This window comes from Muscardinus avellanarius, assembly GCF_963383645.1.
Source record: "Muscardinus avellanarius genome assembly, chromosome: X".
Taxonomy (NCBI): Eukaryota; Metazoa; Chordata; class Mammalia; order Rodentia; family Gliridae; genus Muscardinus; species Muscardinus avellanarius.
In genome coordinates, this window is record NC_137792.1 from 129189128 (window position 1) to 129216145 (window position 27018).

At 36.4% G+C, this 27018-nt stretch overlaps 1 pseudogene across 1 annotated transcript in view; it reads left to right on the forward strand.

The window, feature by feature from the left end:
- Positions 1-266: 266 nt before the first annotated feature.
- The window catches only part of LOC308279069 (G patch domain-containing protein 11-like), a 49468-nt pseudogene continuing 22716 nt past the window's right edge, over positions 267-27018 (forward strand). The window contains exons 1-3 of the transcript in view: positions 267-1149; positions 9456-9601; positions 12159-12234. The product of the transcript in view is annotated as a G patch domain-containing protein 11-like (transcript). The remainder of the gene's footprint in view (positions 1150-9455; positions 9602-12158; positions 12235-27018) is intronic.

A 27018-nucleotide genomic window follows, 5' to 3' on the forward strand; every position in this document is an offset into this window, starting at 1 on the left:
CATGGTGGCTACATCCCTGCAATCCCAGTACTTGGGAGGCTGAGACAGGAGGCATGCAGGTTCCAGGTCAGCCTCAGCAACTTAGCAAGACTCTCAGAAACCTAGTGGGTTTCTGAAAAAAGGGCTGGGGAGTAAATTGGAGGTAGAATGTGAATGCCTCTGAGTTCTACCTGTAATACCTAACCTACAAAAATAGGTCAAGTTGCTCTCCGGAACTGGGCCACAGCGAGAGAGCTACCAGTTACTATTTCCATATGAAGTTGAACATGGCAGAAGAGGAGGACTATATGTCTGATTTCTTCATTAATGTCCAAGAAGTTATCAGCCAGGGTTGCAATGCTGAGGCAGATCTGAGAAGCCCTTTACAAAGAAAAAAAGCAACAGGAAGCTAATTGAAAGAACAGGGAGAAGAGTTTGAAAGAAGAAGAACGAAAAGATGTAAAATTGGGTTGAAGAATGTACTAGGCTCTGAAAACAAAGCGTTTGCTTTGCTCCAAAAGATGTGATATAAAAGTGGTCAGGCTCTTGGCAAGAGTGAAGAGGGTACTGTTGAATCAATTCATCTCAATGTGAAAACAGGGGGAAAGTGGCAGTGGGCATGAAACATAATTAAAACAAAGACCAGAGGAGAAATTAGAAAACTACAGAAGATCCACATGAAAAATCAAGCTGAAGAGAAAGCTGCAGAAAAGTTTCAGATGCGACTAAAAAATAAACAAGATGAAATGTAGATAGGAGATATTAAAAGAAGCCAGCGAGCCTGTCAACAATTGGATACCCAGAATATTCAGATTCCCAGTGAGACATGGTACTGGTTAAAGCCTGAAGAGAAAGAAGACTGAAGAAGCAGAAAATGAACAGGATAAAGATGGATATAAGAGTGAAGATTTAAGTATACTGGAAACATTACAAATGCTGACGAGTTATTTAAGAGAAGAACCTCTGTATAGTATTTGGTGTGGAACAGCCTCTGAAGATAAAGAAGACCTATCTTCATATTGCCTAGGACTAACTTCTTCAGATCATGACTTAGATTATGTTCAAGAAAGTAGAAATTATTTATGTCAAAAAAGAGGCCAAGTTTCAACATCTTATGAGTACCCTGATCCAGAAGGGTATCAATCAAAAATCGACTCTTGGATTTCACAAGTATATAAGCTTTTATGGATCAAATATTTGTGTTCCACCAAAATTTATACGTTGATAACCTAATTGTAAATGTGATCATATCCACATGTGGTGGCTTCTGGGAAGTGATTATGCCATGAGGTAGGAGCCCTCATGAAGATCAGTGTCCCCACAAAAGAGGTCCCATGGAGCTCTTTTATTCCATCTACCATGTAAGGACACGATGAGTAGATGGCTGTTTGTAAATCAGAAAGCAGGCCTGCACCAGGAACAGAATTTGTTGGCAGCCTGATAGTGAACTTCTAGCCTCTGGAATCATAAAAAAAAATGTTTGATGTTTAAGGCATACAATATGTGGTAAATTAGTGGTAGCAGCCTAAGCTGACTAAGAAATAAGCCAATAAAGTTCTAATGACCTAAATTAGTTGAGTTTTAATTACTTCCAAGTGAAAGATTACTCAGTAAAGTTCAAGCCCAAATTCCTCCCCTACAATAATAAGACCTTGTTTTTAGGAAAGAATAAAAGTACTGTATTAGTCTACAATTTAGGATCACAGCAGCTGCTTCTACCAACTTGCTTACATTTTTAATCCACACATTTGCACATATATAAATATACTGAAATGGTAACAATTAAAATCTTAAGCAAAATTATGATCACAAATCTTCAAATCCAGATAGTTCTCAGTGTTCATCAAGAATAATTATTGCACATGTGTCAAATAAGCATATAATGGACAAGTATTGATATGATTCTTTAATCACAGTCTTTCCATCATAGAAAAATTGGAAGGTAGTGCAACACTTTATGTAAATTTAATTACCAAATTGCAAAACTTAAGTTACATTAAGATGGATTTAGTAGAAAGACACATCTATCTTTGGCATAACATGTATTTGGTAAAAATCCATCAGAAATAACAAACTCACAACAAGCCAGATTGCCTTCAGTCACTCTCTGAACATTTATTCACTAACTTTTCCTCAAAGAATACAGGAATTTTACATCTTTTAAGTATTTAAATGTGTCACTGGAGAATAAAATATGGCTTCTGAATCTTACTATGAAAAATTAGCATGTAGTAAACAAAATATCCCCAAAGAACAAATCAATCAGTGAAATAAAAATCAAAACTACATTGAGATTCCATCTAACTCAAGTTAGAATGGCAATAATCAAGAATACAATCAATAATAAATAATAGTGAGGAAATGGGAAAATAGAAACCCTTAAACACTGTTGATAAGATTGCAAATTAGTACAGCTGCTATGGAGATCAGTATGGAGTTTCCTTAAAAGACTAAGAATGGAATGACCTTATGGCCCAGCTATATCACTCTTTAGTATCTTTCCAAAAGAATTAAAGTTATAATACTGTAGTGATGTATGGATACTCATGTTTATAGCAACACAGTTCACAATAGCTAAATTATGAAACCAAAATATGTGTTCACCAAAGGATGAGTGGATGAAAAAATGTGGTATCTCTACACAGTGGAATTTTACTCAGCAATCAAGAACAAAAAAACCCCATTAAGTTGTATGACTGCAATGTACCAATACAAAATTAAAAAAGAATAAAATGCTATTATTTTCAGGGAAATGAATGGATCTAGAGAATATTATGGTACATGAGATCAGCCAGCCTCTGAATGTCAAAGGTATATGTTTTTCTCATATGTGGGAGCTAGAAAGAAAATAGGAAACAAAAGGGACTTTAATTGAGAAGAGTTATCAGCAGAATAGCGGAAGGGGGTTAAGGGAAGAAGGTGTAGATAAGAAAATGGAGATTCAAGAAAGGAAAAGTTCAAATAATGCTATGTTCATATATTAAGATATCTGTACCAATCTCACTGACATGTTTGCTATTTGCGGATGGAAAATGGGGGAGCAGGAAATACACCAAGGGCTGCACGCATGTATTTTTGCATATCTTTGAATCTCACTGTGATGTACAATTACAATGAACCAATAAAAGTATGAAAAATATAAACTCAAATATATCAGAATTGCATGAAATATAATAGACTAGACACCTTAATAAAAGAATAGCTGAGAAACCCAAGTGAATTATGTAGGAAGCTGTCAGCCTTTACAAAAATTGTCCTCTACAGCAATAAGTGATCTCAGAAATGGACCTAAGATATATGAAACAGACCATCAGTAACATTTGGCATACTAGCAAGTATAGTTGTTGTTAAATGTGCTTATAATGCCACAAAGAAATGCTTATATATATATAGGAAAAACATACAAAAGAATATAACAGCAACATTCATGAGAGCCAACATATGTAAACAATCCAAATATCCATCAACAGAGTAGATAAATTGTGGCACAATTATACAGTGGAATAATATACAGCAATGAGAATAAACTATAGCCATACTAAAAACGGTTAAGTATTTTATATATACAAATCTAATATTCATCAAAAAATAGAAAAGCATATAATGTGATTCATATTGATATATTTCAAAAACTAGACAAAATAATAAATTGTAATGAAAGCCAGAATAGTGATTTGGGGAAAAAGGCTAGTACCCGGGAAAGGGTATCAGGGGACCTCTGGGATACTAGAATTGAGCTTTATTTATCTCAATAGTGATTTGGGGGTTATTTTTTGTTTTGTTAAAAAGTTTCTCATTGATCTGTACATTATTTGTGTACTTTTATGTAGAAATATTAGACTTTAAAATAAAAATCATTCACATGGGAAGGGTAATATATGATAGGATATTTCAAGCATTCATTTAATTGTTGAAATGTCAATTATTTAGTGAGTGCTTATTATAATCCAATTAGTATTATAGTTGTAAGAAAAGTAAAACATACTGGTTTGGGCAGTACTTATTTTTACCAACTCTGCAAGTTCTATGACATTCATTTTCCATAAAAACAAGCAGGTTATAAGAACTCGATGTTATGAGTAAGGACTAGGAGCAAGAATTGGTAAAAATAAGTACTACCCAAACCAGTAATTTTACTTGTTTCTTAAAGCTATAATACTAATTGGATTATGGTAGGCACTCACTAAATAATTGTTCACCTTTTAACAATATAACACTAGCAATAGGCTGAAAATGTCTGCATCCACTGAGACAAAGGCACTCTACACTTTGCCTTCTTTCAGGGAAATAGGAAAAAAAGTCACTTTCAGTATATTAACTCTTATTTCTGAGAAAGGGACCAAAAATCTTGACCTTATTTTTATCCTGAACATCACTAGCTCATGTTCTTTGCCACTGTTTTCATGCTGCAGACAGACAGTGGGTCTTCAAAGATATGCCCACTGGGAGAAAGCCACTCAGAACATGTTATTTTTCCCCTTTGTGTAACTCAGAAACAAGTAAATGGATTTAATTCTAACTTTCAATGGGATTTAGCCTCTGGGCCAAGACCAAGAGCTATTAAGTTTAGGCCAAAATAAAAATTTGTTACTTGGCGGAGAATGAAAAGGGGTGAGAAAAATGGAACAGCTTTTATAAATGATGGCTCCCGCACTTTTACTTGTGATCCCTGTATCTCATGCTATGCATCTACAGCCAGATCAGTGACAACAGCAGCATCTGTTTTTTTATATTCCAAGTGATGTTTCAATTAAAGAAGAGACTTTTATAGATCTGTAGTGCTAAAGCCACACAGAGGCAAAAAGTTAGCTGCTTATGGATATGATATATGGTGTTCTCCACACCTTTAACTTTACCCTAAGAAACAAGTTTGCAAAGAAACTAACTAATCAAGAGAACACATGTGAGGTCAAATTGAAGGCATCAGCTTACAATGGAGAAAACAAACTACTTGCAGTAGCCAAGTAGGAAGTCTAAAGAGGAGTACATGGACAGAGACTAGGCAAGGAAATCCAATCAGAAAACCCTGTAAAATATGACTACAATGCACCAATAAAAATAAAATAATAAACTATGACTGAGAAAAAAAACATAACGGTAAGATTCACATGAGTACCAAGAGCACAGGAGTTCCTGCTCTGGATCACATTCCACAGTGAGAGGTTGGACAATCATTTTAAGGATTTCAGTGCGATCAAGCAAGATTTAATTAAAAGGCAAAGCATAGGGAAGGATGTTGAATCATCAAATGCCTGCCTTTGGGGCTTATTCCATGCTCGTCACCCTTCTTAGTGGAGGTGATAACTTCGGACAGGCATATACTGCTTCCTGTTGTGACGCAATTCTCCACAGGTATCTTGTGCGTCTTCATATCTAGTGAATAGAGGCAGTGGGTTCCTTTGTTCCTTATGATCTTCCCAAGGATGTTTGTATAGTTAACAGTCCTCAAAGATATAGATAGCATCTCCCTTTGGAACAGAGACATACTACTGATTATGAAAGGTTTGGGTTCCATAAAATCAGGATTATTACATCAGTTCTCCATTTTCTCCTCTGAGTTCAAATAATGCTAATTTCACATAGGAAGTTATCACTACTAATCTTACTAGCATGCATGAAAAAGGGTGGGTAGTGGGGTGGGAGTAGAGGGAAAAACTCCAAGTACTGTGTACAATTATCGCTTTGAACTTCACTATAATGTATAATTACAATGCACCAATCAAATTATTAAAAATAGGCTAGGATTCCTTTCCTGCTACCAACCTTCTGCGTGTACAGATAATATGTTCTCTGTTATCTTACCCTGTGGGAATCGGAATTGGGACTCAGGAAACTGTTGCAAAGACACGCTGATACTCTGACTAGTGCAATTGTAATAGGTAATAAAACTTGTGGTCTCTGACCCAGGAATCTATACCTTTTGACAGCCCATGAAACATAAACACCTTAAAAGTATGGTAAAATTTTAGATATGGCATAGTTCTTAACAATTCCTGAGGGAAATCTCAACAGGTGTGGTGAACAGGGAGAAGTCAGACTAGCCCAGCCCAAGCTGTGGAGAACAGAGACTCCTATTTGAGTTTGGTCTCAGAGGCTTACACTACCAACAGAGGCAGGGAGAGACATAGGCTCCAAATCTGGAGAAAGTGTGGAGGGTGACAGGTGCTTAGAGTTGGGATATATTTCACCTTTTTTTTTGCAGTACTGGGGATGAAAACCAGGGATATTCTATCTCTGAGCCAAATCCCCAGCCCTATTTTTATTTTTTCTCATTTTGAAACAAGGTGTCACTAAGTTGCAGAGAGCCTCACTAAGTACCTGAAGCTGGCTGCGAACCTGCGATCCTCCTGTCTTAGCCTCCCAAGTACTTGGATGACAAGCCCCCACCACCATACCTAGCTCCTATTTCACCTTTCTAGGCAATAATAACAAAAATATAGCACTAGTAATAATAAAAGATGTTACTGTAGCACTTATATGACTATTCACTATTCGTTTTTTGGTAATGAAGGTTGATACATGGATGTTTTTGGTCAGCAAGGTGATTTATTTGATTGATTTTGCAAGTGAACAGGTCAAGATAGAATCTTAAAACCAATAGAAGATGGATTAAAATGAACTGTGTTGGGGAAGTTGGATTAAAAATAAAAATTTGCAATCATTGAATAATGCTTAAGTGCCAGATACTGCACTATCATACATAACATCACATTTGACCTTAACAGAAGACTCAAGAGGTAGGCACTATCATCATTCTTAGTTAGATTTGTGGACTTTGTGACTTGAAAAGTAAATGACTAGCCTGAGGTCACATCATTACTAGATGGCAAAGCTCTAATAAATGCCAATTATCAAGGGTGATGCAACTTACATCTTGGTCAGTAACACAGATGTTCAAATTTTTGGCAAAATATGTGTTTGTTGCTGCACTTACATTTCACATTCACGTTTGTCCATCACTTGTTTACTCTTGCCAAAATCCTGTACATAATAACCACTTAATAAATATTTGTTTACAGAATGTATGAATGTATACATAGACGTGCCATGACATATTAGTTGTTTTGGATGACCTAATACATAATTGCTGTTTAATGAATGAATGAACATTTACTTAGTGTTGGGCATTGAGATGGGTCCAAGTTGAGCATCCCAAATTTTAAAATGTATTTCTTTTTTTAAAAATATACTTGTAAGCCGGGCGTGGTGGCGCACGCTTGTCATCCCCGCGCTTGGGAGGCGGAGACAGGAGGATCGCGCAGGTTCGAAGCCAGCCGCGCTGGCGTAAGAGACCCTGTTTCAAAAATATAAAATAGGTCTGGGAGTGTAGCCCGGAGGTAGAAGGGCTTCCAGGAACCCCAGTACCACCAAAAAAAAAAAAAAAAATATATATATATATATATATATATATATATGCTTGTACTGGTGCATTGTCGTGTCATGTCATAATGTAGTTCAGAATGATAGGAGCACGCATGCCTAATGTGAAAATCTAAAATCTCAAATGTCTCAAACCTTGAATGTCATTGCTATGTTCATACTTGTGTTAGTCAGCACTGCATCACTGTGACCAAACTACTTGACTAGAATAACTCAGAGGAAGAAAGGTTTATTTGGGCTCATGGTTTCAGAAGTTCAGCTCATGGTTGGCTGTTCCAAGGCCGAAATTTCATGAAGGCAGGAAATGGTGGAGGAAAGCTACTCAATTTATGGAAGCCAGGAAAACAGAGTAAGAAGGAGGGACCAAGGGCAGACATAGCGCCCAGGGCACTCCCCCAGTGACCTACTTTCTCCAACCAGACCTCACCTGTCTACAATTGCCACCCAATCAATCCATTCAAATGATTAATCCACCATTGATGAGGTCCGAGATCTCATGATTCAATTATCTCACCTTTGAGCTGTGGGAAGTAGGAACATTTTAGATCTAAACCAAAACAGTTCTCAAAAAGTTTCGGTTAGGGGATTTTTTGATTAGAGATGTTTGGCCAATTAATTCTGTGAAAATACTCCAAAATTTGAAAAATTGTGAAACCTAAAACACTTTGGTCCCAAGTATTTCAGATAAGGGGTACTCAACTTATGCCCTTTTACTTTAATCAGTTAGCTACTTATTTAAGAAGCCCACATTACATTATGCTTTTTTAAAACAAGGCAATGTTGTCAAGATTAACATCACAAATGACAAGATGATATCATATATATCTTGATACGATATAAATGACAAACAGCACATCACTTTGACAGTATTCTTTCCCCAAATCCAGATTAATAATTGGGAATCAGCATTTTACAAAATATCCTGCTGAGTGCTCTTCAAAACTGTCAAAGTCATGAAAAACAAGGGAAGACCAAAAAAAATGCCGCAGATTAGAGGAAACTAAGGAGACATGATGACTAAACAAAAATGAAGTCCTGAACCAGGCATGGAGGCGCACGCTTGGAATCCCAGCATTTGGGAGGCTGAGACCGGAGGATCACGGTTCGCAGCCAGCCTCAGCTACTTAGTAAGGCCCTTTGAAACTTAGTGAGACCCTGCTTCAAAATAAAGAATAAAAAATAGGGCTGGGGTGGAACTCGGAGGTAGAATGCCCCTGCATTCCATCACCAGTACCGTAAAAAAAAGTTAAAAAAATTTTTTGAAGTCCTGGATTGCATCCTGAACAGAAAAAAAGATGTTGATGGGAAGAATGGCAAAATACGAATGCAGTCTGTGGTTTAGTTAATAATAACATACCAATGTTAATTCCTTAGTTTTGATAAATTTGCCATGGTTACACAAGGTGTTAATAAGGAAAGCTGGGTGAAGTGTGTATGAGAAAATTCTCTACTATTTTTAACACTCCTCTGTAATATAAAAATATTTCAAAATAAAAATTACAATATAGAAAGGGAAGGCAAAAGGAGAAAGAGGGAGTGAGCAGCTAGGGTCTCAGGAAAGAAACACAAAGGCCTCTAATAGAAGTGGAAGAATACATACAACAACACAACATGAGTTTGGAGCTATTACATTTCTGGCCTATGAACTTCTTCCAAAAGCATCTTTTGGCAATAAGCCTACTAGAGTCTCTGTCTCCATCATGCTTCCTCCTGCAAGTGTTCAAGATAAACACAAAATCAAGTGAAAACCCCAACAACAAAATGCAATCTCAACAACCCCCACTCCTGAAGCCTACTCTGACTATCAAGCGGCACCATATTCTCCAACCTTTGAAATTGCATGATGCTTTTGAGTTCAGACAGGCTTCAGATCTTTCTGAGATTCCCAATGGAAGTTGGAAGAGGAAAAAAAGAGAGGAATATTATGGACTCTCCCCAATGAAGGGTGTTTTGCTGCATTAAAACACTTTCGAAATTAAGGTTGTTGTAAGAGGTAATGTTCTGAAGAAAAATAGAGGGTTGGCCTGTAGCTGATATTCCACAGTAGTTGTGTGGCCATCTGGTTTGGTATTGAATCATCCTTATTTGATTCGCAGGAAAATGAAATACTGAAATCACCACATAGCTTTAAATTCCAAATTCATGTCAACCTTGCCAAGTGCTGCCCCATCTGTAGAAGGGAACAGCATGCAGGCAGCCTGGCTCCAGCCTGCCTCAAGCTGGAGCGATTCGCCTGTGCCTGGTACTGACAGTCCCCTTACCAAGCTTGTTTTGTTCACTCAGCTTGCAACCTTTAGTGCTACCAGTGTCTTTCATGGCACAGGTCCTTTGAACACGAAATTCTTATACAAGTAGCAGGCAAAACCACATCAATTCACCTCATTCTGAGAACTTATTAACTAGTAGCCACACTTTCTAAACAGCATTCTTAAAGCCTGAGCTTGGCTGCAGCTTTATGGGTGACCAGCTTTCTTGTCACCTCTGATCTCTTAGAAATGAGTAGTGAGCATCAGCTCTTACTTTCTCAAATGGTGTGTTTGTAGGCTCCTCCACTTTGGAAAGAGTAGGGAGCAGCCCAACTTTTAGAGGTCTGGCATTTTTCAGTGAGAGGCACTGCTATGCTCTCTTGAAGAAAAGGCAGCTTGAATCATTGCAGGAAATGAAAACCTTTAAACTTCATTTATGCAAGACAGCAAGAAATACCTTGGCTTTTAATGAGGGACTTTTCTCTTTCCTGCAGTCACTTTAATAAACGTGTGACAAATTCCTCTTGCTACTTCTGTCCACTTCAGAGCCCATTATTAATTTTTTTCACTTTTTGCACTAAGATTTATTTTTTTTAAAAATCACTATGATCACCTTCCCCTCTTAATTCTTTCCCTAGAAGCGCCATTCTATAGCTCATGCAACAAGAAAATGGGCCTTAAGGGACCCAAATATGCACCCATTGAGCTTAATGCTGAGGGTCCCATAACTTGCAAGTAGAAGCGAGACATACTTAAGAATTAAGAAAGAAAAAGAATGACCCACTAGACTCGTAGTGCTTCTTTATAGATTTCAGCAAAGGACTGATGTGTAGGCCGAGGCATTTCTCATTCCAGCAGTGCACAGGTTAAAAGCCATTAGAGAAACCAGTGTTGCATAGAAATACTTAAAGCACAGATTTTACCTGTTATGAAGTTAACTCAAAAATATTTCACAATAGCCTGAAGAACATAAGCTTTGTAGTCATAGCTGAGTGTTTGTCTTGGTTGTTGTGATACTTACCAGCTGTGTGACTGTAGAAAAATCAGTTAACCTTTCTGAGCTTATTTTCTCTTAACTCAAGTGTGATCACTACACCTAGGTCACCATGTTTGTTGTATAGAACAGCTGAAAGAAGCCATATAAAGTACTTGCTATACTGTCTGGCATCGAGTACAGCTTGCTAGATAATTTTATTGTTATTAACATTATTATCATTAGAGTCATCATTATTATTATTAAAGTAGTGGCAAACATAAAGAAATCAAACAACAACAATTGCTGGCGAGGATGTGGGGAAAGAGGAACTCTTTTACACTGTTGCTGGGAGTGCAGAGTAGTTCAGCCCCTATGGAGATCAGTATGGAGAGTCCTTAGAAAACTGGGAATAGATCCACCATTTGATCCAGCTATACCACTCCTGGGTATCTTTCCAAAGGGGTTGAAATCAGAGAACTACATTAACATATGCATACCCATGTTCATAGCAGCACAGTTTGTAATAGCCAAAATATGGAACCAACCTAGGTCTCCATCAACAGATGAATGGATTTTAAAATTATGGGAAATGCAGACAATGGAATTCTATTCAGCTATAAAGAAAAATAAAATATTAGCATTTTCAAGAAGATGGAAGGAACTAGAGAACATTATGTTAAGTGAGATTAGTCAAGCACAGAAAGAGAAGGTACATATGTTTTCTCTAATATGCCCAAGCTAGGGAGTAGTGGTAATACCAGAGGGACTCCAGATGATGGAGGGGAAATCTCAGCAAAGCTAGAATGGAAGGATAGGAGAGGAAGAAAGCTGAGGTTGTTCAATGGAGGAGCTACATCCGAATATGTGTAATGGCATAAATACAACATGATTAACCTGGACACTCTCTATTGGGAGGGGGAAGGGAAATGGAAAGGGAAGGGCATGAAGCACAATCTAAATGAACACCACTTTCAATATGTTCCACTTTTAAAAATAATAAATAAACATAAATAAAAAATAAAGTAGCCTTAAATACAGACTCTGGCTATGATGGCATAAATTAGACAAAATAAGAGACTTCCAAATGATTTGCACTTCTGAGACGATACCAATAGAGAAGAATAAACACAGAAAAGAAATTCCAGGGACCATTGTAGCTTTTGTGCTTCACAGTCAACAGATCTGAATTTCCACGTTAGCTTAGCCACTTAGAAGCACTGTGTGTGCCATTCAATAAACTAGTTAACCTCCGAGAGCCTCAGTTTTTTCACCTGTAAAATGAGAACAATAATGTTCCTTCACAGTTAGTGAGGATAATACTTTATATTTAAGCCATTTGGCATAAAGCGCAGTATAGAGTAGGCGTAGATAACATGCTAGTTCCCTACCTCTTTCCTACCATTCTCATGCCAGTCATGTCTTTTCCACTCTATTTATTCCTTATCTCCAGATATTACAATGGTATGAGGAATTTCACACTTCAAGATTCACTCGTATATTCAACTAAGAAGCTCACAAGATAAGAAATATGTACACATACATGTGTACATATGTGTGAGATTCATGTCTTTCTATAGGTTCAAATTGGCAAATTCCACTTCAAGAAGTTCATACGTATCTGTTTCAATCATCAAGATTGCTAGAGTTGAAAAGGTAAGTTTTCTAAACTCCTATATATAATTTTCCCAGGCAAACTCAGGTTGTGATCTTACCTGGCCTAATTAACTAAAGAGGACTAGTATTAGTCAGTGCTTGGCTTAAAGATCACAGTAAACAATCAAGATTTATTGGGTTGGAAGGCAGCAACTTTCCCTTTGAGTCAGGGCTCAGCAAATATTCTAGTATGGTTCTAAGAGTGTTAATTCCTAAACTTTACCTACAAGTCATAGACCCACCCACCTGGCTCAGTGAAGAGAACGTGTGTGACACTGAAAGAAAGCAGAATAGCAAATACTAATTGTAGTATTCTTGTAGGAGGTGGTCATTGCTCCCACTTCTGCATCCATGCTTCTTAATCTTCCCTTGGTTCCTCACAGCTGAGTTTGGTGAGGCAGTGGAGCACAAACCCAAGTCCTTCTCAGCTACTGAAGAAGCTCAAACTAATGGAGGTCTCAGCAGATTCAGTCTCATTTGGATTTAGATCATCCTCCCTGCAATCTAATGGCTCAGTAAAGATCGCCAAGGCTTCTGGATTTTCTTCTAAATCACTTTGCTACCAACCGGCACTGAAATTCCGTGATACATAATAGTTATTTGAGGATTCTAGAGTTATACTACCTGAGTCCAAACTCTAATTCTATCAATTACTGGCTTGTGTGATGATGGGCAAATTATTTTACTTTTACATTCCTTGGTTTCACCATCTATAAAATGCGGATGATGATAGTATCTAACTCATAAACTTCTTGAAAGGATTAAAGGTGAGAAGGCTTGTAAAGCAGTTAGCCTGACACATAATAAGCACTTCATGTTCATGTTGTAAAATGTTGGAGATCCATTTCCTGAGGGAAATAGTTCCCTTTTCCCTTTCTGGTTTGTAACTCTTCATTCCATACTCCAATTCAACCCTCACTCCAAGGTGTCCGCAGATTACTGAGCTTCTGCCTTGGTCACTCTTCTAAACCCCTATTAGGTCTCATAATCTAGTACCTCAATCTTCTTCTAGGTCAGGGCAGAATTAAAGAGAAATATGAGAAGATCAGCTGAGTATCTGACCTTCTACAGCTATGCTCCACCAATTTATCCAGGGCCCACAATTCCAGGTTTTCCAAATCATAACTAACATAGAATGTCTATGTCTGGAGCACCATCTCCAATCCATCTAGCTACCCCTCTGAAACCCACTACAACTTCCTCCCCCAGGAGACCAAGAAGAGATGAGCTGCCAAGTCTGAGGGAAAAGCAATGTCTAAATAAGAAATTCTGTGCTCCTTAAGCCAGAACTTCTAAAAACAACTAGGTGAAAATCTGTTTTTCAAATGGGTAATCCAGTCTTATTTGAGTAGGGCTCCTGGATGACTGAACAGCAGAAGGCAAAAGTAGAGAGTACCAATCAAGGACTTGAAAAGATAGGATGAATAGGGAAAAGGCATAAAATACTCTTATTTGAGGAGACAAAATTAAGACTAGGAAACAGAGGGCTTTCCTTGTTGAATCGTAAATCTGAATAAGCCTATTGCCATAAGTTAAAATATTCCTTATGTAAACCATACCATTTTTATTTGCAGAGCATTTTCTTTCCCAGGATCTCAAAACACTTTGCAAACATTAATTATCTATCAGTCATATGCACTGTGGTATGACTATTATCATTGCCTACTAGATGATGAAACATGAACACAGAAGGTTAAGAAATTTGCCCAAAGCCACATGGGGCAGACTCTGAACAACAGCCATTTGTTGTTTCTGTGTTTGCAATAATGAGCAAATTAAAAGTGCAATAATTTTCTTTGTAATTCAGAAAAAACTGCTCTTTTAACAGTCATCCCGAACCATAAAAAGAAGTCTTTTTAACATCCCTTAATGTGGATACTTTTTTTTTCAGATAGTACCTAATTATGGTAAATTGCTTCATTCCCTAATTGTTACTGCAAGGCAACTAAACATTGTTATGTTGACTACTCAAGAGTGGATTGTTAATGGCCTTAATCACCAGATAATCTGGTAATATAATCAATGTAACTGGGAGATACCTTGTGGAAACAACAAGCAAATCAAGTATGAAACAGACTTATAAGGCAGTATTCAATTCTGTTGTTTTACATTTACTTGAATAAGTAAAAATATTCTCATTTCACAAAACAGCAGAAGATGTTATTGCTATTTTATGTCCCTAATCAGCAGAACCCCACATGTCTTGCTAGACAATGCTAGACTCTTATCATATCAACTTAGAACATCCTCTCCACAGGTTATGAAACACCAACATTTTCCCAGCAGATATTTCATCAGAGAAGAATTACCTTACCTTCGTCTGTTTCAATGTGAATGCCTTTAAAAAGGGGCAGTTTTCCCATAGCTCACCCGCTGGTGAGCTGTAAGGATGACATCAAAGTGAGATGTAGTTGTTGCTAACATTCATAGTACTTTTATAGAGAATGGAAGCATTAATTTGCATTAATGGGAGATAAGAGGGTGGGTGATATTCAACTCTGGAAAATCACAAGTAGAATTTTGATCACCAAACTCTTCTTTTCTTGAATAAATAGGATATAAACACAAGGCTCTGAGTAATCCTCCCTCAGAATTTAATCTCCTCTTGTTAAAAACAAATATCTACTTCTTATATAAAAAACAAAGCACATACCCACATAAGCTCATGCATAACATTTGAATATACACACATTTAAATTTTAAAAATTAGCAGATATGTGCCTCAACAAAGAGAACTGATTATGGTTCCTTTAGTTACTTCTAATATCTGCCAATTAAGTAGAACATGGTAAAACTTTTTGAATTTTTAAAGTAACAAATCTTATTTTTCTGCACTAGTTTGAGCTTCTGCTTGCTAATTCATATTACATTTAGGTTCTACTTAAGTTTTTCAACATCTTTTTCTTTTTTAGTTCAGAGAAACACTAAACAATAACTGAGAAAAATCTCTCTCTATGACCTGTACTTACATAATACGACACTGAATTTGCCACATTCTGTGATTTGGTAATATTAAAAGGTTTGCTAATTCCAAACTTAATCGCTATTAATCTTTTCAAAATATTTTTAAAACATAAGAGTTGCTATTGAGAATCTCCTTTATTATATTATCAAAAACTTAAGTCCCACAAAATTTGACTTACTTGATAATTAATGTTGGAAGCAACAAGCTCCTGATCTATAGTAAATCATTCAAATCGTAAGTCCAGACTTTAATTCATAACAAACTTAATCTCATTCACTTATAGCAATACTAACAATATATTTTAAGGTTTTCATTTCCAGGATGATGTTGTTAAATAGATTATATATATTTGTATGAATAACAAAACTTAAAATTGTATTCCTCCTAACCTTTACTGTTCTATCCCCAGTTCCCATCTCCTCAGATGGCAACCACTATTATTACATTTTATTACTGGTTTTTCAAAACTTTCTTACACACTTACAGACCAATAGCACATATGTTTTTCTTTCTCTCTTATGTACCCCCTAGTTGATTACTATGATGCAACTTGACCTTTTTACTTAATAAAAGGTCTTTAAAATATGTTATAGTAAAATATTGCAATTTTGTGGTACATACAGACCAATGGAACAGAAGATACACACACAAATTTACTCACTTACAGCCAACTGATTTTTGACAGACGTGTCAAAAACATGCTGCTTATCCATTTGCAAAACTCAATTACATCATTTTCAGGGAAATGGATAGAACTGGAGGACATTATGCTAAGTGAGATTAGTCAGTCACAAAAAAATAAGAAATCAGATGTTTTCCCTAATATGTGAGAGTTAGGGAGAATTGGGTCATAGGAGGAACTCTAGATGAAAAAGAAAATCCTATGGAGGAGCAAACAAGACAACCTAAAGGAAGAGAAAGGAGGGGGGAAGAGGAAAATCTCTAAAACACACAATGTACTTAAACATATCGAAGTCAATCACTAAGCCAAGCAAGGGAAGGACGGATCGTGAGGGAATGGGGTGGGAATTGGGTAGGGGTTAAATTGGTGATGTGTACATGTATGTACACACAAGTTTTTTACCCCAATATGATGTATGAATATAATGCCAATAAAAATTAAAAATAAATAAATATGTGCTTGAAAAAAAATGAATTAAATCCCAACCTCTCACCCTTCACAAGAGTCAACTCAAGAGGGATCAAAGACATGGAAATTAGAGATTTTGAAATGACCAAAGGAGGGCATAGGGTCAACACTCCAAAACACTGTATCAGTACACTAGATTTTGTTTACCCAGTTTTCCTCCAGTGTAAATTCTGGATTTGTCCAGAGCCAGGACATATATGTTCTATGCATGTCTGTAGTTCTACTCAGGAATCTTATTTAGGAAGATCACCAAAGCCCAGGATTTTGAGGCGAGGCTGAGCAATATATCAAGATTCCATCTAAAAAAGAGGAGGGGTATTTGTCTAATCATTTCCTATTACAAACCCTGCCACATTCAGTAATATGTTGTAGAATAAGTTCATGGGGAAAATGTTGCTAGGTAATAAGGTAAATCCATTGTGATTTCAGTAGATTACTCTCCACAGGGATTGTATAAATTATATTCCACCAATAATTAATAAGAATGTCAATTCCTCTCAAACATACTAACAGAAACATACCAACATAATATTATCAAACATGCTTCTATATCTGCCAAGGAGATCAAAAGGACATTACAATTTTCTAATTATTTCATCATGAGTCTTCATATTTAAGAATTTTTCTGTGAAATATCCCATTTTTCATATGTTTTTGTAGTTTTTTATTGGTGCATTGTAGTCATCCATCTTAATGGGTACAAGATGGTGGAGGCATACATGCACACATCACTCATTTAGCCCTTCCCCAATTACCGCCCCATTCCCTCCCCCTCCCTCCTTCTTATGTTTGGCTTACTCATTGAATTTGATGTTTGTGAATGGACATCATGTACATTATGGAATTTCCCTATTCCCTGCTCCCTCAACCCCAGTTAGGCCTCCTTATTTGACTCATCTATGGTTGTACTCTCATATTGATTTGTAGGAACTCTGCATATTAAGAATGGCCTAGTGTGGATATAAACTATTAGTAAACCTTTGGCAGTTTATTACTTCTGTTCAATTTTTGTTTTGGCTATTTTGCCATAAAATGTTTTTGTTTTTTTTTTGTGGGTCTGGGGATGTAACCCAGAGGCATTTGACATCCGAGCTACACCCCCTGCCCTAATTTTTATTCTTTATTTTGAAACCAGGTCTCACTGAGTTGCAGATGTCTCACTAAGTAGCTGAGGCTGTCCGCGAACCACGATCCTCCGGTCTCAGCCTCCCAAATGCTGGGATTACAAACGCGTGCCACCACGCCCAGCCGCCATAAAATGTATTTTTGAGAAATTAGTATTATTATCAATATTTTTCCTACATTTTGTGTCACAAAAAGAAATGTTTCAGCCATGCTCAGGTCATAAGAGAATTGCTCTCTACAGTATGAGTTTTGAAAGTTTTAATTTGGTATATGGGTAAGTGAAGAGGAAATATAAATATGGAATCCACCATAACAATTTAGTCTTAAAAAACAAACATAAAAAAACGAAAGTACTAACTCTACTAAATAAAAAGTAAAAAGTTTTAAAGCTGAATCCTCAGTAAAAAGAACAGAAGATGCTTTATGTATGTAGCATATATTAGGCCCATGAGATAATCTGTTGAAGGCAAAGTACCTGAAAGATGAATTTTACAAATCAAGAGACAACTATATTGGTACCCTGTTGAATAACCAGGACCTTCAGAAAGTATATAATGGCTGCATGGAGAAAAAAACTTGACTTGAGAGAATAAAAAATCAGTAATTTCACTACTGAATCAGCTCAATGAACAGCTAACAGGATATGTGAAGCTGTTAATAGTGGTCAATTTAGGCCCCAAATAAGTAAGGGGACAAAAGTAGGTAGCATTAGCTTGTATCAAACAAATTATGTGAAACCATGGTTCAATTCTTCCTTGACATAATAAATTTAGTATATATAAAGACAAGTTGGTGGAAACTTGTACTAGCAAAAAATTGTAAATGGGTAAATTAGGTGGAAGTGCCATAGGTAGATAGTTTAGACACAAAACTAGTAAAAACAAATTGAGTACAAAGAGTTGTCACTAAGGGTTCAATACTGGATTGGGTGGAGGTGTCAAATTTGTCCCTTAGGGGTCCACTCTGAGTTCAATACGGTTCAATATTTTCATTTACTACTTTGAGAATAGAAGAGAGAGGATGCTAATAAAATTTGCAGGTGTTCTTGCACATTGCAGAATAGGCATAAAATAGTGTGTGAGCAGGACAAATTTTTTAAATGGACAGAAATCAATAAAATAAGATTCAATAAAGCATTTATAAATGTAATGTGATTCACAGAGGAAAGAATAATCAAATGCACCAATGTAAAATGGAATCACAAAAGGGTCTAAGGGTTAGAGTAGAAAGTAAAAGGAACATGTATCAGCAACATGACTGTCAAAGCCTCAAAGTAAGTGCTGATCAAGTTATAAAAATGATTTTTTTCTTAATGAAAGAAAAAGAGGAAAAGTTATGCTAGTCTAAAGAACTTCAGTATGTCCAGAGTGTCAAGCTAAAAAAAATGCTAGATAAAGTACAGAGAGATGGCTAGAAAATCAAAAGAATTCACATAGAAAAAAAGGAAGACATAAAACAAATATAATCAGAAAAGATAAAGAAAAGGAAGTAGAGAGAGTTGGTCCTAGCAGGGTACAAGATGGGGAAGAGGAAGAGAAGGGAACCCAGAGAAAGGCAGTGGAGACAAGAGAGGAAGGGACAAAAGGAGGAGGGAAAGAAAGCAGGACTTTTTAAAGTGATGAAGGAGGACAACAGGAGAATACCTTCAGAAGTTGTATTAATTTACAAATAAGTTATGCATAAAATTGATGGTGGATGCCCCAATTAATGCTTTAATTGGAACATTTCCAAAAAAATATGCTTTTAGCGATTCAGATTCTTAATTAAATATGATCATCAGATCAACAAAGAAATAGGATTTCAGAAAACACATCAAGATAAAAGACTAGGACCTCATATGAAGTTAGGAGATACTAAACCATTGCTAACAGAATAGAGGCACTTTGAATTTAAAAAATTAATTATAGAACTCTAAGGATCCCAAAACAATGCAAACTATCCAAAAGCATGCCAACAAAAGTAAGTAGGATTGTATATTTCCTTTATAAAATAACATTTTCTTTTATTTGAAAAGTAAAACATGGTCATACAAATTTGAAAATTATGCCGGGCGTGGTGGCGCACACATGTCATCCCCGCACTTGGGAGGTGGAGACAGGAGGATCGCGCAGTTTCAAAGCCAGCCACGCTGGCTTAAGAGACAGTTTCCAAATAAAAATATAAAATGGGTCTGGGAGTGTAGCCCGGAGGGAGGAGGGCTTCCAGAAACCCCAGTACTACCCAAAAAAAAGAAAATTATTAGTAAATATATTTATAATTAAAATTACTTATCACTATCATCAATACTTTGATGGATTTACTTGACTCTTGTATACAAGAGAGATCTTTTTAAACTGAGTGCCAGGTCAGCTGTGGTAGTGCATTCCTATCATCCCAGTACTTGAGAGACTGAGACAGAAGGCTCAAAAGTTCAAGGCTAGTCTCAACAACTTAGTGAAATACAGTTTCAAATTTTGTTTTAAATTTTCAAATGGCCAAGAGTGTAGCTATAGGTTAGATACCCTTGGGTTCAATCCCAGGTACCAAAAAATGAGTGCTATTTTACATATACAGCCACATATTTGCATTTTTATTGTTTATTGTTATATTATTAATATCTTCCTAAAGTAAATACATGACTATTAAACTACATTGTACTTTATTTAAGGATGTTTAAAAACATATTTTAGATAATTAATTATCCAACATTATATAATTATAAATAATGCTTGTGAACTTTTTTGTCTAGATAGTTTGATATTTCCTTAGTGTGCATTCTTAGAAGGGTATATTGTAAATATTTTAGAGCTATATGTATGTTGTGTGTTTTTGTGCATATGTATAAATATGCATACACTTGGGAATTGCTTTCTGCAAAGGTAGTTTCCAGTCCTCCCAACAACATATGAAAATATCTGTTTCACTTGATACACACCAGTGTAACATGATAGAGTTGTTTTTTAACTACTATATTTGATGTTTGAATATTTTGTAAACTATATAATGAAGGCATCATGTCAACTTAGTGTTATTTTTGTTCAATTATGTGAGAAACATTAACCTTTGCTTGTGGTTATTATAAATAAATATTTTCCTAGTTTGTTTTCATTTTTCATTTTTTCTTCTTCTTTTCAGTACTAGAGATTGAACCCATAGGCATTCAACCTCCAAGCTAAACACCTGAGCCCTTTTTATTTTGAAACACTTTTCTGAGGCTTTCTTTGAACCTGTGATGCTCCTGTGTCATCCTCTTAAGTATTAAGATTACAGGTGTGCCGCTACACCTAGCTATTCCTCAGGAAATGCATTTGGCATGTAAAACACTGTATTTTTGTTCATAAGTATATTGGACTTTTTCTTGGTGCTATTTTACATTGTTTTATGCCATAAAACTTTCCCCCCAACTTATTGACTCTTCAGTAATATTTTATTCTAGCATTTTTATTTATTTTCTCCATTTAGATCATAATTTAATATGGGGTCAATTTTAGTGCACGAAGTAGGGTGGCGCTTCTTTCACCAAATATTTAATCAATTTTAACAAGATTGCAAAATATTCTGATTCTAACCTTTATTGGTTTGTTATGTTTTCCCATCATATAACACATACTAATAAATTGACCTTGTTTGAAGGGCTTGGAATGAAAAGTAAACTCATACTGAATAGCCAGTGAATGCAGTATAAAAAGGGGCACTTCTACAAGAAATAGAGACAGAAGGAAAGACACTGGAGGAAGCAACAGGCACAATGGTCAGCAAAGAGCAAGCGGGACATTGGACGAACAGTGATGCGATTCTCTTGCTCAAAAGAGACTGGATAAAGTTACACAGAGAAAAAACGGGAAAGCACATGATGAAATCCATGTGGAAGGCATACAGAAATACCAAAGCAAAAGAGAATAATAGACTTTGCCATATATGGAAAGTGATTACCTGCAAAAACAAAAAAAAAGGCAGGATGAGCCTCTTGGAAGGAAGGAAGGAAGGAACAAAGAATTTTAAGCAGGTCAAAGGCACAGAAAGAGAAGCATAAGAAGAAAAAAATGTTTTAAAGAAAATGATAGCTAGAAGCTAAAGGTCAAGATCCAAAAAAAATAATAAATAGGATCAAGAAAGTTTTCCACAAAGAATCATCAAAGAAGGACCATGCTCAGAAAGTAAAAAATGGTGGACTCCCGAGGACATTAGAAATGTTTAAGAAGCAAGAAATAAAATAGGACAAGTTTGAGGAGTCTTGTAGAATGTTCTAATACAAACAGGAAGTTAAAATTCTGAAGCAGCAGGAAAGATCTCTACCAAAGAGAACAGCCTGTGGAGAAAGAAACAGCAATACTTGGTCTCTGAATATGTTAAATTGTCATCACGAAGCTTTTTTAAGGTCTATTGGCTATGCCATATTCATACAAAGTAGTCAAATTATAGCTTTAGAATACTTCATACAATCTTGTGAAAAGGAAGGGGAATTTAAAAGATAAAATAATCACGGTCCTGGGAATTAAGATACTCTGGGGGAAAAGTGGAATTTCCAATGCCTACAAATTAATTAGGGAGATCAGAGAAAATGTGTCTTAAGGAATAAAGCACATTGCTCACTCTTCTTCCATTTAACTAAACTATATGAAATCTATCACATTAAGTATTGGGAGTGATATAACATATATGACCTCAAAGATACAACATGTGTCTGCCCTCAGAGATGTAGAAACAAAATAGTAAATAACATATACCAGTACAGTGGGAAATGTGCTATAATCAGTTATACACAATTTGCAATAGAATAAGAGGAAATGCCTAATTTTATGAGAGATGGTGGCAAGAAAATGGGTCAGGAGAAAAGGAAAATGAGAGACTATTTTACAGAGCAGGTAACCTCTGAACTGAATATTATAGGTTACTTAGAAGTTGCCCAGCTAGTACAGGAAATAAAGAAGGTCTGGAGGTGTGAGGATGTGTACCTGGAATACAGGAAGTACCTGGAGTGACTGGATCATGGGAAATTTAGAAGAGATTAATAGAAAATGAAGCCAGAAACCAGATTTTTACCTATTCCAAAGGCAGTGGGAAAATCTTCAAAGATTTCTAAGCAGAAGAGTAAACTGATAAGACTTGTCTTTTGGAAAAACTGTGCTGGTTTCAAATGAAAGAAGAAAGGTAGGTGGTGGGACTTGTAATGGGAAGCTTTTGCAAAACTCCAAGTAAGAGATTATATAGGCATAGATCAAGAAAATAACTACAATAGTGAATGGAAATCATTATATTTGATACAGAGAGATCAAGAGGATTCAGATTCTGCTAGTTTCTGGCTTGCGCTAGGGGGATGAGATAGGGAACAACTTATCCTACCCCTAACCAAGTTCTCAGTAAATAAAGACTGGAATTATGAAAGGAAAAAGGTGGGTGTATTCTAGTACTTTAAGAGATAAAATGACAAGATTTTAAGAGATAAAAGTGAATTGTGAGAAAGGAAACAGTAGGACATGTGTCAGGAAAACAATAAAAATGGTGTATATCGAAATTCATATACAGCCGGGCGTGGCGGCGCACGCTTGTCATCCCAGCATTCGGGAGGCTGAGACAGGAGGATCGTGGTTAGCAGCCAGCCTCAGCTACTTAGTGTGGCCCTTTGAAACTCGGTGAGACCCTGTTTCAAATAAAGAATAAAAAATAGGACAGGGGGTGTAGCTCGGAAGTAGAATGCCCCTGGGCTCCATCCCCAGACCCGCAAAAAAAAAAAAAAAAAAAAAAAAAGAAATGCATACAACACAAATAGCCTGTTGATAGAAATTTTAGCTGTCTTGTAAGATGTTAACGGAAAAGTAAATATCCATTGTATGTGAGTCCTTCTTTTCTTAAAGAAATTTAGCAATAAAATGAAATAAAAGAAGCTAGTGTTTTTAAATAGTCAATTATGAATGCTAAGGTTTTTTAAAATAAACTCTTAATTCCACTATCTCCTGTCATGAAAGTTATTTTCCCCATCTGCCAGCAGCAGTTCCTCCCCTTAAAAATCTTTATTTTTCTTATGCTCGAAAACTGCAGAACAAGTGAAAAAGGGTGGAGCGTAGCTGCTAAAAGCTAACCGAATGAGTGACAGGGCCCAAAAATGGAAACAAATTCTGACAAACTCCCTCAGCAACTACATACTCCTAAGAGTGGCAGGGACATATCCAGCATGTTTCAGCGCAGAGTTTTTCTTTTCTTCTCTTTTGGAAGTAGTCCAAGTTCTGATATGAACATGAAAGCATTGGAAATGCAATAAAAAATTGCAAAGACAGGATCTCTTTCAGGATTTGCCCGAAAGAGAAATAGACTTGAGAATCATCTTGCATGATTCCCCTTACACAATAAGTCAGACTCAAGGTCACAGGTTTAGAGCATTAAAGATTGGCTGTGGGGCAATTGTAGTTTTTCATATGTTGTGGAAGATGCCATGATTTGAGCTGCTCTACTCCCTGGAATTCAGCATTTTTGTTCACTAAATCAAGTGCCCAGGAAATTAACATTGCTCTAGTACTAAAAGGACGGATATACAATTTGCAAGATTTAAATCTAATAATGAAAATCCACCCCATGTTGCCCTCGACTTGAATTACATTTTCTCTCTAATGCCAAAACTAAAATCTTGTCTTCCTGTCCCTTCAGGATATTCTTTTTTCTCTCTCTCTTGTTTTTTGGTATTGAATTTAGCAGCCTACACACTAAATGACAAAAGCTACAATGAAGAAGAGTTACCCTGAAAACAAATGGAAAATAAAATCACACACATTCCATGCTTTTTTTTCTCTTCTGTTTAAGAAACTGCATCAAGCAAAAGAATAAAACCTGGTATAAATATGACAGGAAAATGTCTCCTACATTATATAAATTACTCAATATTTTAGTTAGAAAAAAACTGCAAGTCTTAGTAGACATAGGGCCAAGCCAAAAAAAAAAAAAAGAAGGAAGTTCTTATAGAAGAAAATATAACTGGAAAACAAATATATGAGAATATGTTCGATCATAGAAGCCATCAGAAAAATTTAACTGAAAGTTCAACTTCATAATTTTTACCAATTTAGACTTTTTCTAGTTTTTGACAAGGATGTATTGAAATTAGTCAATTATTCCCATGTTTTTGGGAATCAGCATAGCAATTTTTTATCAAGAAAAGTATAAGGTTTATACCTTTTTACCCAGCAATTAAGCTACTGGGAATCTATGCCGATGAAATCATTTGAGAGGTTATGAAGCTATATGCAACAAGATGTTTATCACAGCATTGTTTATAATAGGAAAAGCTGAGAAACAACCTGACCAGTGAAATACTCTCTAAATTATTACAATCGATTGCCTCATGGAATATTGTGCAGCCACTAAAAATTATCATGATGAACATAGTCTGCATGAGAAATCATTTGTGTATGCAGTATTGTATAAAGAAGAAAATACATGAGCCTATCACCATTATGTTTATAACTTTGTAAAATTAAGTGTGTAAAATCGTATGAAAAATGATTGCTAGTGTATGTGCTTATTTTGGTGATTTTTCTAAATTCTATGTTCTTGTTTTCATAACAGGGTTTGTGCAGTGATAAATATGAAGAAATTGAAAACATCCCCTTCTTACTTTTCCACTTGCCCCTCCTTTCCTCAGGTTGACAGGCACCTGGTTTTTGATTACCCCTGGAATTGCCATACGAATTCCAAACAACTCGCTGGACTGCAGAGGTCACCTCTGGAAATTCTGGTTCTTAGAAAGGTCAGGCCCAGCCTTCGGCTTAGGCTCATTTCATTTCCTTCCCCAATTTTCCTGCCAGTGGCCAAAACTCCCCTCGGTTTGCCTTTCAAGCAGCTAAAGTCATTTGGGATAACACACTTGAAATAAATTTACTTTCTGGGTTGAAAATTTAATATGTTCAACGTGATAAATATGTCTCCTTTATTACCATTAAAGCAAGAGAGAGATGGAGAGAATAACAAAAGTGGAAATGAGATTCTGAAGTATCCAGGGTGAAACATTTTTAAGCAAACCATGCTAGATTTTGAGCCTTTCAAAGGTCAATTCCTCAGACAATTTATTTCAGAAGATTTGGCTTCCAAGATAATTGGTCTTCTTTATCCTTATTGTGGGGCACTGCTATGGCTCTCCTGAGATTGCCAACTTTCCCCATCTGGATTCACAGCATGGACAGGTGTTTTCTGTCTGGACCAAATTACTTTAAGTGTTACATTCGTGGCCTAAATTGCTCAACGTCTATTTAAATTCAAAAGATTTTTGCTCCTCGACCTTTAGTAGATCTAATTCCAATTCTGATAGAGATGGGAATAACAGTAGAGAGCCTGTTTGGCTTTTGCTGAATGATGTGTGTTGAGATTTGGAAACCAAAAGGACTCTAGGCAGAGAGAGAGAGAGAAAGAGCAAGGGAGAGAGGAGAGAGGAGAGAGGAGAGAGGAGGGAGAGAGAGAGAGAGAGAGAGAGAGAGAGAGAGAGAGAGAGAGAGAGATCCCAATAAAGGTCACTATTCTAACAAGTTTAATATATTTATACAAGTTTAAACAATCCATGCTTATTTTTATATTCCTCCTGTCTTAGAACATTTTCTGCTCCTACAATAGGATAACATAGACTGGGAGGATTCTAAATAATAGAAGTTTGTTAGCTCATGACTCTGCAGGGTATCAAGTCCAAGGGCCATATCTGATGAGGTCGTTCTTGCTGCATCATAACATAGAGAAGAGCAAGCAAAAGAAAGAAGGCAGGGGCAAGAAAACATGTGCATAAGAGAGCTCACATTTGTAACCAATCCACGCCCATGGCATGTAAATCACGCTTCTAATAACACTAATCCATGTATAAGAGTGGCGCCCTCCTGATTCAATTGCGTCCTGAATGTCTCACCTCCCTATATCGTCACAGTGGTAACTGAATCTCGACATAAATTTTGGAGGGACCATTCAAACCATAGCCTTTTTTTCCCGGCTTCTCTAAATTCTTCATATTTCAAGAGGCTTAAAACATGAAAGTTACCTTGGCCTCTCTCAATTCTGTTTCATAGACTGCCTTGTTGGATTTCCTTCTCACCAACTCTTCCCTCAAAGCAACATAAATGTTTGTTTCAACCCAATTTTGTCTGTCTAGAAGTGATGAAGGGGAAAAGACACATCCTGTGATTTTTTTACCCCAATCCCCATGTCGACCTAATGATGCACCTGGGCCAATAACCTCTGAAATATCAACACAGGAGTCCAGCCATCCACCGTCAGCTCCTGTGTGTTGTGCATTCCCTCCCCCGTGCCTCAGCATAGCCAGACACCTGCAGCATGGTGCTCACCGCTCTCCATAATGCTGATTTCATGGCTGCATGCCAGTTTGAAAATGCCCTCAGAATCTTCAGAAAAAGGAATTTTCTTCCTACTAATCTTCGTGTTGGGTATATTTTATCAGATTCTAATTTGTTGAAAAAATGAAGCATGGAGTTTTATAAACTGACTGCTAACTCTCTATTTCCTCAGCTATGCTGGATACAGATTTTACTTAAATGTCTGAATACATGAATATGTGGCAGCCTGGAAAATCACCCAAATG